General features: G+C 46.2%; 1 long non-coding RNA gene across 2 annotated transcripts; it reads right to left on the bottom strand.

Annotated features, from left to right (window-relative positions):
* Positions 1-1,070: 1,070 nt before the first annotated feature.
* On the bottom strand, positions 1,071-11,760 carry LOC131811803 (uncharacterized). Of its 2 annotated transcripts, XR_009346121.1 has the most exons (5): positions 11,210-11,760; positions 5,769-5,822; positions 4,881-5,098; positions 1,942-2,041; positions 1,071-1,461 (listed from the first exon to the last, which is right to left on the bottom strand). It is a non-coding gene; the product is annotated as an uncharacterized LOC131811803 (long non-coding RNA). The 2 variants fall into 2 exon arrangements; XR_009346120.1 differs by having other exon boundaries at positions 4,881-5,822.
* Positions 11,761-12,011: the final 251 nt, after the last annotated feature.

Here is a 12,011-nt window from a genome sequence, read left to right as displayed (position 1 = left end):
AAGTGTACAAACAGCTTGGCCTAAGGCCTGGCAGAGAGTGAACAGGGGCTGCACTGGCTCTGAGTGGGCTAATTTCCCACTCCTTTGCAAAGCGTCTCCCCAGATCATGTCTCTACGGACTTTTTCCATCCCCTCCCCAGGGCAGGGGACTTGTTCCCTCTCCTCTTAGAGGGGCCCTTCCATACCCACAACCTGCCGACTCCCTCCCCAGGATACTCACCAAGGGTCTCCAGAATTATTTTCCTATTTTCTCTTGCATTCAGGGAAACTCTATGCTCATCAGTTCCAAACTTTTGGAATCACCATGGCCCCACTTCAAATCTAAAATTTTGCCCGCACTATGTCCCAGACATCCAGAATCTTATTCAGCAACTCCACATGGTTGTGTCATGCCTCAGTCTTCATATTTATAAAGCTGAAGAAAAAGGTAAGGGAACTTCTGGAAGCAGACCCTTGCTGGAGCAATCTTGAAAGTTGAAATGGAGGGGGGGTTGTACATGTCCAGAGCCACCCAAGTCAGGAAAACACCAGTGTGAGTAGTACCTGAGCCAGAACCAGACTTCACAGGGTTCCCTTAGAGCAGGGTGGGCCTAGTAGACCTGACTTAGCCCAGATCCATGTCTGGGGAGTCAGCTACTATCACTTGCATTTGGGCACAGATTCAAGGGAAGCATAGGAGTAGGGAAACATTGTACAGCCAGAAGGAAAGGCTTCAGGGATGCCCCAATTAGAGCCTCTGGGCATAAGGAAGCTGTAGTCGGTGGTCTAGAAGCATGACATCCTATGTCTTTGTCAGGGCTATTGTATCTGCTGGGCCTCAGGTGCGTATAGGGAAAGAAATCAGGCACAGACTCAGTTACAAACCATGTCCGGGTCATTTGAGGACAATTGCTACAGAGGTTATTGGTTCACTTTCTAGGCCGGATGGACCAGATTGTGCTCTGATGCCTTCCAAGGAGAAAACTGTAGATAGTGGGTTGATTTCTTGGGCTACACACTACAGGCCAGAGACCTATTTTTTTTTAAAGATTTTATTAATTTTTCTGACAGAGAGATCACAAGTAGGCAGAGAGGCAGGCAGAGAGATAGGGAAGCAGGCTCCCCACTGAGCAGAGATCCCGATGTGGGGCTCAATCCCAGCACACTGAGATCATAACCTGAGCTGAAGGCAGAGGCTTAACCCACTGAGCCACCAAGGCTCCCCCAGAGATTTATTGTTATGTACGGTCATGGCACTGTCCGTTTATGTCTTTCACGTGTCTGTCTCCATTTTGGGTCTTGGGAGAGGTTGGCCCAGTCAGAGAAGACCAGAGATCCCACACTTCAATGCTGAACATGGTCTAGTCATCTTCACAGGCAACTGTATTGGAAGATCTTCTTGACCATGCATGTGATGACCGAACATCTGTATAGATGCTTGTAAGACTCTGGCCAGAACACAGTGGACCAGCACTATGACCACTATGAAGACAAACAAAACAAACAAGAACATGTTAAGGGTCTATATAGGGTGCTTCCAAACAGGAACCCCTATTGCCCAACTGAGTCCAAGAGAACTAATCCCCTTAGTCATGAGGATCAGCCTTAATGCCAAACAGCTTCTTCCTTAAGGCCTTTCAGAGACTGTTCTACCTGTCTTACTTTATGGACCAAAAGGTGTAAACAGTAACACAAATACTACTACCTCCTGCCAACTAGAAATCTACGGCAATGGCATGAAAATCACTATGCCAACAATAGGCTCAGACGGATCCATATTCCATCTTCCACATACATTGTATTATGAGTCAATTTCCCCAAAATTAGAGATAGGTTTCTTACAGGCTTTCTTATTTATGCAGTTTCCAATAAAGGGAACATTGTTCTAATTTGTGGCATAAATAGTAAATGCTCCAAGTCATGTGCCTGAACAATCAAAAGTTGCCGCCTTTTGGAGCTCACTCAGGAGTTGGAATTTCCAGTCTTGGTGATTCCTTTCATTTGTTGAAATCTGAATTTCCCAGAAGGATTTGCCATGGGGTCCAGGGATGGATGGCACATCCTGCGGTCAGAAGCACAGAGAGGAGTGGCATAGGCTATGTTCTCACTTAACAAGGATAATAATTAGTATAGTGACTATAATAAGAAAAAAAGGAGTAAAGGGGTCATTCTGGGTGAATGGCAGCAAGCCGTTTATGGGAAATGAGAAGTAGTATTTTAACTAAGCGTATACAAAATGAACAAAGAACTAGATGGGAGCCTTGACCCAATATCTTGTGTGTTACATGCCTGCTTCTCAAATGAACGATTTTGTCAAATCAGGTTGTCCAGAGTGGGCCCTGAAGACACAAATCATCATTGTCAAAGTTGTGGGGAATAAGAATTGAGATTGTGAGGAGAGTACATACAGGAAGCAGACATTTTTGTTTTCTGGGAGAAGAGAGAGTACGTTTAGAGGATTCCGAAGGGAAATGGTGATGGTTGGTCAAAATAGAACATTAGTATATCTCATGTATTGAGCCCTCCAAAATGACAGTTGGTCACCTCTGAACACAGACCCATCAGTCTGGACTCTCCACCCAGTGGAAACCCAGAGAGGATACTGCCAGGACCCAACATTGACTTAGTGGGAGAACTTCAGCTGGTGTGATTGGGGACCTTCAGCTCAGTTCATCGCGGTGGATGACAATCTGCTGAGATCATCAATCTCTGTGGTCTCTGAGGCAGGCTCAGACAAGATTCACAAGAGCCTATACATGGTTCCAAGCTCTGATTCTTCTTCTTATGACTCACAACAGGTTTGCACAGGACAATACAACATTGTAACCAAAAGGACAGCATAAGCGGACAAAAAGGAATGGTCTGGTTCCACCAAGGAGGCCATAAAAAGGGGACCCCAGAAGAAGGCCCAGGTGCCAGGCTGGAAAGCTGTGGTTTTGAAGCAACAGCAGCTCAGACGGGGTCTAGGCGGGACCTCTGGGATGACCTGTCCTGTAAAGGAAGGCCAAGGAAATGACAACAGGCAAAGAATATCAGAGCTAGCTAGAGCAAGGGAGTCAAGCCACCATTATGTGCATTTGGCAGAGACTCAACATTAAGCAAAAGAGTGAGAACTCACACTAGTGGGGAAAAGGGAAGGCCTCAGCTATGCCCGATGGGAGCCTATTGTCCCAGAGAGCCTCAGTGAGCTGTCTAGAAGTGAGGCATCCTATGTGGCTGTTCGGGGTCCCTATTGGATGTTTTCTGGTCCATCAGACCTAGGTGGGGAGTGGGGACAAGAGTTAGGGAAGCTCTCAGATAGAACTATGGTCACTTGGGCCCACAATTCTGTGGGATCTGGTGCAGATTCCTGGCCTTTTGCTAGATACAGCAGCCAACCTCCTTCCAAGTCTGACATACATAGTAAGCCTGCTTGCTCGGCTGACAACAAGGATTGGGTCCTGGATTGGTTGTGGTCAGAAACCCATCTTCATGTTCGGCCTGCCTATGGCTCATTTGTGTACCCACTTTTTCATGCAGACTGGGGACCAGAAACCAGGAAAATGCTGAGGAAGTTGCTGAGCAGGGCTGAGGACAGAGACTATAGATTTGAAGATCTGAGAACAGCGAGTGCCTGCATAAGCCCAGGTCCTACAGGATGAGAATCATAAAAAGCAGGAAAGAGGAAAGTAGCCAAGCTACCAAAAGGAGGTTATCAATAAGAGAGAGGAGGGGTGCCTGGTTTCTTCAGCTGGTGAAGTGTGTGAGTCCTGAGGCCATGGTCTCAGGGTCGTGCCGTCGAGTCCCCTGTCAGGCTCTGCACTCAGTGGGTAATCTGCATGGGATTCTCTCTCTCTCTCTCCTTCTGCCCCTCACCCCCTCCCATGATCTCACTCCATCTCAAAAGAAAATAATTCATTACCTAAAGGAAAGAAAAAGAAAGAAAAGAAAGAATATAACGGAATGAAAGAGGAAATAATGGCACACAGATTATGGATCTATTGTTCTGAATCTTCTAAGTCTGCGACATAGTCTTCTCTGGGCAGAGCGATGGTAACAGACATGGCCATGCCTTGCAAAGGGAAAGGGGACAGTCTGGCTGAGGTGAGGACTCAGGCCACTTCTCCCAGGATCATGTCCCTGACCCCAATACTCAATTTCTGTTCTCAGCTCTGCAGTCCCCCCATCTCACCAGCCCCAGAACCATGATCCCCTTAGCCCACTGATATGAAGTCCTCCAGGGTCTCTGGGCCCTTTCTGGCCCTTACATTTCAGAACTGGCACCTGCAACCAAAGCCTGTCATCCCATTCTTTCAAGAGGCAGCCAAGGTGCTGCCCATGACTTTCTGTCCCCATGATTTCCTGCCTTCCTCGGCTTCCTCCTGCTACGCTCCCTCATCCTTCCCCGAATCATGAATTTCTTCTTTCCCTTCTCCTCTCACCTCCGACAACCTGATTGCTCTGTGAAATGGCAACAGTGGAGCAATGATGATGGGTTTACTGCCATCCTCCCTAGTCCCTCCGTTGACCCGTGAGCCAAACCAGGTAGCATGGAGGTGATTTCCATGGGCCTGGCTTGTGCTGAGCATGAGTGTGACAGGCAACTGGGCAATAAAGGTACTGCCCTATGCCTGGGCTGATCATAGACACTGGAATCATAATTGAGTTTACTACAGCCCACAAGTGTCCTAGCCCAGAGAAGAGGTGAATGTGACAGGAGAGGGAAAATGACATATCCAAATTCCCCTAGGCTGTCAGTGTGGAGACAGGGTTCCACAACTAGCACGGCTATATAAACCCCAGCACTTGCCAGCAATCACGCCAAGCCCCCAAGCCCTGGTAAGAATGGGGGAGGCCCCGAGCGGGTTGAGGGAAGGTCCAAGGGTGATCTGGGACCATGATGTGGGGAGCAGGTCCATTACCGTGTGGCTGGAGCAGCGGGATCAGACAGGAGCAGAGACAATGGTCCCACTTCTAGAGCCCCTGTCTTGGGCCGGGTCGTCCAGGAAACAGCTCAGTGGGACCCTCGAGCACCAGGGTGTGCGACCAGCTCAGCAGTCTTCACACAGGTCTGGAATTCCAACGAGCCTAGGAGGCTCTCCAAAGGCTCTTATGTTTGGCAGTGAGGAATGCAGCCTCACTGCACTTTTGGAGAGAATCATAAATATCAAATAAGAAAAGAGGATTACAAACAGAGCACCTTTAAAGCCCAGAGGCAGACTACTTCTATTTCAAAAGAAGGGATTTGGGGTAAATTGGAAGGGGAGGTGAATCATGAGAGACTATGGACTCTGAAAAACAATCAGAGGGGTTTGAAGTGGCGGGGGGGTGGGAGGTTGGGGCAACAGGTGGTGGGTATTATACAGGGCACAGATTGCATGGAGCACTGGGTGTGGTGAAAAAATAATGAATACTGTTTTTCTGAAAATAAATAAATAAATTAAAAAAAAATAAAAAACACCCTAACGTTACAGGAAAAGAACAAAACAGAGACTGAATCTGGATGGCTCAGTCATTTCAATGTCTGCATTCAGCTGGGTTTCTGATCCCTGGGAGCAGGCCTGCATTAGGTTCCTGGCTCAGCTTGGAGTCGCCATCTCCCTCTCCCATGGCCCCTCCCCGCCAATCCTTCACTCTCTCTAAAAAATAAAATCTCTCCATGGCTGAAAAACAGAAAGAAATCCTCTAATACATATACTTCATCTTTTTGATTTCCTACCTCCCACTTTCGATCTACAAAGTAGCTGCTGTAACCTGCCTGTTCCCAGGAACCCTCTCCCCTTGGTTCCTACCTGCGTGTAGTTCCCTACCTGGAGGGTCTTCTTCCTCTGAGCTGACCTCATATACAGTCTCCAGGCTCCATTCTACAGAGACACAAGCATGAGCAGAGGGTTGTTACAGAGAAGGGCTCCCTTGCGCCTGCTGCTCTAGCAGAGGCCAGGCTGGCTCGCCTGGCAACACCTACTTTTCCACCAGATCCTCAGACCTGCCCTGGGCTCCCTGAGTCAGAGCCCTTCAACAAGACCTTGAGCACAGCTGCTAACCCTCAGTGAAAGGAAGGATGCCCCTTCACGTGGCACTTCCCTGTCTCCATGGGATCAAGATAGCTCTCACCCCCGCACGGATCAACCTGTGATCCCAACTGTGGTGGAAACAGTCTGGGTTAGATGGGGTCCGTGAGGAGCCCCTCTGCCACGCTCAGAACAGGTGCCCAGGGGAGCTGTCTGTGAGGATGAAAATGTTCTGTGTTGTAAACATGCATTACAGGGCACCTGTAATTTAGCTGATGTGATGAAGGATGGGCCTGTTTAGCTTTGTTTCCTCGAATTAACTCACACGTGAGCAGACATGTCTTCCTAGGGGAAGGGACACTTCACTGTCCTCAGGAGCCCATTCTCCTCTTCCTGGTCCATACTAGAGCCTCGGCAGGCACTTAGCACAGTGTGGGGCCACAGAGGCCCAGACAAGGTGAAGAGGGAAGTTTCTGCCCCTGAACTAGACCCTAATCCAGGCTGTATCAAGAGAGGCTGCTGAGAGCTAACCATTTGGGTGAGAAGGAATGAGAGAGATGCAATTGGTGCCCTTGCAGTGGCTACCAGGTGCAGGGCTCCTGTCCCCCTGAGCGGAAGGACACAGAGTTTGTGTGTGCGAACTCTCAGATCATTTCAGAGAAACCATCAAACTGATGTCCTCTGGGCCATAAAAGGGAGGAGCAAGAAGCACCCCAACTGTGGGTTCAGCTCCCATGACTTTGCTAAGTTCACCATGCCTGGAGTCTGTGCCCCTCTCACCTCATGTGCACCTAGAATGTTCTACAGCTGCCATAGCCACATGGTGTGAGATCTCTTCAGCATAAATATGTCTGCAGGTCAGATAACCCTTGGCCAACTGCGTGTAGACAAGGATTGGTTGTCAAGTGACTTCCAGAAGCAGGTGAAAAGTAAAAACTCGCCCCTCCTAGCCCTGGCTGGTTCAGGCTGGGATCCTCCGTGTGTCTGGCCTGGTCCTGTTCCATTCGCACTGATGTGTCTCGGGTGGGGGAACAGAAGACCTGACTGCATTCTCTGACTCTCCCTCATTTCCATGATGGAAAGAGCCTGGTTTGTCGCACAGGTGGCCGGAGAAGAGGATGGAATGAGAAGCAAGCCCCTTCCCTGGGGATTTAGGAAGACCTCCATACAGTGCTCACACCAGCCGTGACAGTGTGACCTGCCTCGTCCCTGTGCAGGAGGAGCCCGAATGGCATCCTCAGGGTGGGCAAGGCTGGGCCCAGGCATTGATGCTGGACTGATTCACCTAACCTTGCAATCTTAGCATCCCCTCCCTCTCTCACATGGCCTGGCTGTCCTTTGTGCTGTCCCCCCCCCCCACCATCCCCTCTACATCTTCCCTCTGAAGATCTAGTCCAAGCCCCTGGATCATGCCCTTACCCGTTAAAGCAGAAGGATATGATGGAGCCAGGACTCCTTAGAGCCTAGCTGCTGCTCTCACTTCTGTATTGGGTTGCACCCAGCAGGCATTCCCTTCCATACTACCATGAGACCATGGTCTAGAGACAAAGGATTTCTAGAACCTGCAGGCTCCCACTTCTCAGATTCCCTTCAGAACAGGGTGTGGCAACCATCTGCCCTTGGGACCACCTGCCCCAGCTCTCCCCCTAAGAGGAAGAGGATTCTTTCTCAGGCTCCTTTCATCAAAAAATTGTGGGAACACCAACGTTGGCTTTCTTTTTCAATATCCCTTTAGCTATTCGAGGTCTTTTCTGGTTCCATATAAATTTTAGAATTATTTGTTCCATTTCTTTGAAAAAGATGGATGGTACTTTGATAGGAATTGCATTAAATGTGTAGATTGCTTTAGGTAGCATAGACATTTTCACAATATTTTTTCTTCCAATCCAGGAGCATGGAACATTTTTCCATTTCTTTGTGTCTTCCTCAATTTCTTTCATGAGTACTTTATAGTTTTCTGAGTATAGATTCTGTGTCTCTTTGGTTAGGTTTATTCCTAGGTATCTTATGGTTTTGGGTGCAATTGTAAATGGGATTGACTTCTTAATTTTCCTTTCTTCTGTCTTGCTGTTGGTGTAGAGAAATGCAACTGATTTCTGTGCATTGATTTTATATCCTGACACTTTACTGAATTCCTGTATAAGTTCTAGCAGTTTTGGAGTGGAGTCTTTTGGGTTTTCCACATATAGTATCATATCATCTGCAAAGAGTGATAATTTGACTTCTTCTTTGCCGATTTGGATGCCTTTAATTTCCTTTTGTTGTCTGATTGCTGAGGCTAGGACCTCTAGTACTATGTTGAATAGCAGTGGTGATAATGGACATCCCTGCCATGTTCCTGACCTTAGCGGAAAAGCTTTCAGTTTTTCTCCATTGAGAATGATATTTGCGGTGGGTTTTTCATAGATGGCTTTGATGATATTGAGGTATGTGCCCTCTATCCCTACACTTTGAAGAGTTTTGATCAGGAAGGGATGCTGTACTTTGTCAAATGCTTTTTCAGCATCTATTGAGAGTATCATATGGTTCTTGTTCTTTCTTTTATTGATGTGTTATATCACATTGACTGATTTGCTGATGTTGAACCAACCTTGCAGCCCTGGAATAAATCCCACTTGGTCGTGGTGAATAATCTTTTTAATGTACTGTTGAATCCTATTGGCTAGTATTTTGTTGAGTATTTTCGCGTCTGTGTTCATCAAGGATATTGGTCTATAGCTCTCTTTTTTGGTGGGATCCTTGTCTGGTTTGGGGATCAAGGTGTTGGTGGCATCACAATCCCGGACTTCAAGCTCTATTACAAAGCTGTCATCATCAAGACAGCATGGTACTGGCACAAAAACAGACCCATAGATCAATGGAACAGAATAGAGAGCCCAGAAATAGACTCTCAACTCTATGGTCAACTAATCTTCGACAAAGCAGGAAAGAATGTCCAATGGAAAAAAGACAGCCTCTTCAATAAATGGTTCTGGGAAAATTGGACAGCCACATGCAGAAAAATGAAATTGGACCATTTCCTTACACCACACACAAAAATAGACTCAAAATGGATGAAGGACCTCAATGTGCGAAAGGAATCCATCAAAATCCTTGAGGAGAACACAGGCAGCAACCTCTTTGACCTCAGCCGCAGCAACATCTTCCTAGGAACAACGCCAAAGGCAAGGATAGCAAGGGCAAAAATGAACTATTGGGATTTCATCAAGATCAAAAGCTTTTGCACAGCAAAGGAAACAGTTAACAAAATCAAAAGACAACTGACACAATGGGAGAAGATATTTGCAAACGACATATCAGATAAAGGACTAGTGTCCAGAATCTATAACGAACGTAGCAAACTCAACAGCCAAAGAACAAATCATCCAATCAAGAAATGGGCAGAGGACATGAGCAGACATTTCTGCAAAGAAGACATCCAGATGGCCAACAGACACATGAAAAAGTGCTCCATATCACTCGGCATCAGGGAAATACAAATCAAAACCACAATGCGATATCACCTCACACCAGTCAGAATGGCTAAAATCAACAAGTCAGGAAATGACAGATGCTGGCGAGGATGTGGAGAAAGGGGAACCCTCCTACACTGTTGGTGGGAATGCAAGCTGGTGCAACCTCTGGAAAACAGCATGGAGGTTCCTCAAAATGTTGAAAATAGAACTGCCCTATGACCCAGCAATGCACTATTGGGCATTTACCCTAAAGATACAAACGTAGTGATCCAAAGGGGCACGTGTACTCGAATGTTTCTAGCAGCAATGTCCACAATAGCCAAACTATGGAAAGAACCTAGATGTCCATCAACAGATGAATGGATCACGAATATGTGGTATATATACACAATGGAATACTATGCAGCCATCAAAAGAAATGAAATCTTGCCATTTGCGACAACATGGATGGAACTAGAGCGTATCATGCTTAGTGAAATAAGTCAAGCGGAGAAAGACAACTATCATATGATCTCCCTGATATGAGAAAGTGGTGATGCAACATGGGGGCTTAAGTGGGTACGAGAAGAATAAATGAAAGAAGATGGGATTGGGAGGGAGACAAACCATAAGTGACTCTTAATCTCCCAAAACAAACTGAGGGTTGCTGGGGGGAGGGGGTTTGGGAGAAGGGGGTGGTATTATGGATATTGGGGAGGGTATGTGTTTTGGTGAGTGCTGTGAAGTGTGTAAACCTGGTGATTCACAGACCTGTACCCCTGGGGATAAAAATATATGTTTATAAAAAATAAAAAATTATATTAAAAAAATGTAGGGGATATTTCCTCTGAAATGAAGGAAGAATAAAGAATGTAGATCATTTAAAAAAAATTGTGGGAACAGAGGAGGGGTCGTTGATGAAATATCCCTTTAATCTGAAGAGTCTGATGAAATATGGCCTCTGGGATTGGGTTTGGTGAAAGCCCCGTTCAGGGAAGATCAAGAACAAGGCAAAAGCTATTACTAATGCCACTCAGTGTAGAAATGTAGGGTCTTCCCCTAGAAATTGAGATGGGAGAAAAATCATGAGATCTGAGGTTGAAGGGCCTCATCTCGGTGCTGGGCTCCCCAAACACAGGCACTACATCCTCGCTGTCATTCAGCACCCTCTCCAACCTCCCTTTTCTCTGACGCCAACTGAATATCCTATGGCACCTTCTCTTTAGTTATGATCGCTCCCGCTGTCTGCTCAGAGGTGAGACCCATCATGAACTGAAGTCAATCCTGACAGACTCAAGGGAATTCTGAAAATGTTATTTTCCTCTCAGGACCCTGGGAACACTTTCCTCCATGGTGTTGGGATTTTGTCAGATGAAACCAGATCTATTTGGCATACGATAGACTGCACACATTTTTAAGTCATACAATGCCGTAAGTTCTGACACACAACACACCCATGAGGCAAGGGGCGGGATTTTCTTTGTCTTTTTCTAAATGATAAGTTCACACCAGCAACTGTGCTATTTAGGGAGACATAAATCCTGGAAACACACACACACAGACACACACAAAACCACATGCCCATTCAGAATCACACCTCTTCAGTTCACACTGAGACACAGCCCACCTCCACAGACACAAACTCACTACCTGAATGCTACACAGCCATTACAAAGACATGACCATGGTTATGCACATAGAAAACCCATTGTTTCACCACACCTCTGATCCCCATTCCAGTGGGAACCCAGGATCTGATGGTGCCCCTGACTACAGACAGCAAGAGACTGATTCCAGAATACACACCTCTTTGGCTCAGTCTGGGCGGCACCTGCAGGTACAGAAAAGAGGGCACCATGAGGCTCAGGTCATGTTGTATACTGTCTGACTTCATGATCTTTAGTTCTCTCAGTGACATCAGGAAATCAGAGGGAACCCAGTGTTTGGCCCCCACAGTAAGCAAACAGGACACTTGAAGGAAATTGTTTGTCCTAGGGGATGTGTCTGCCCGGTCCACTCAGGATGGTGCCTACAAATTCTTCATCCAAGCAGGGGAAACTGCTGCTGAGGGAATGAATGCCACCACCACAATTCTTTTCTTTTTTTTTAAGCATCATTCGTGAAGTTCAACCAACCTTTATTTGTCTATACGTATTAGGTACATACTTAGTGTTTAGCAAATGCATTTGTTCACAGAACCCCAAATCATTTTAACTAATGTAATGATAAAGCTCGAAAAGTCTAGTGTAGACTAATGTGGGTCTAAAATGAAAGCATGATCTACTAACTATAGAAAGTTCTTTTCAGCAAGGACATTTGGGCTCCCTGCTTTATGTATCCTGTATAGGTACCTCATAAAAGTTGACCAAATTTAAAAGCTAAATAAGAAATTACTTTCTTTAGCTTTAAGAAAGTGAGGTTATACTATAATATTTCTATAATTTGGAACAAATAGTATCAATACCTTTTCAAAATAATGATTAAGTTACACCATTTTTCTTTTATCTTTTGTACACCAGCGCAATTCTAACCAGGTTTGCTGTTGCCATTGGTGAATGTCCTCTCGAATCAGATGATGGTTGGCAAGAGACAACCACTCAGCACTCTC

The sequence above is a fragment of the Mustela lutreola genome, chromosome 11, assembly GCF_030435805.1.
Source record: "Mustela lutreola isolate mMusLut2 chromosome 11, mMusLut2.pri, whole genome shotgun sequence".
In the NCBI taxonomy this organism is placed as follows: Eukaryota; Metazoa; Chordata; class Mammalia; order Carnivora; family Mustelidae; genus Mustela; species Mustela lutreola.
The sequence above is the reverse complement of the archived record's forward strand: the minus strand, read 5'-3'. Positions and strand labels throughout refer to the sequence as shown.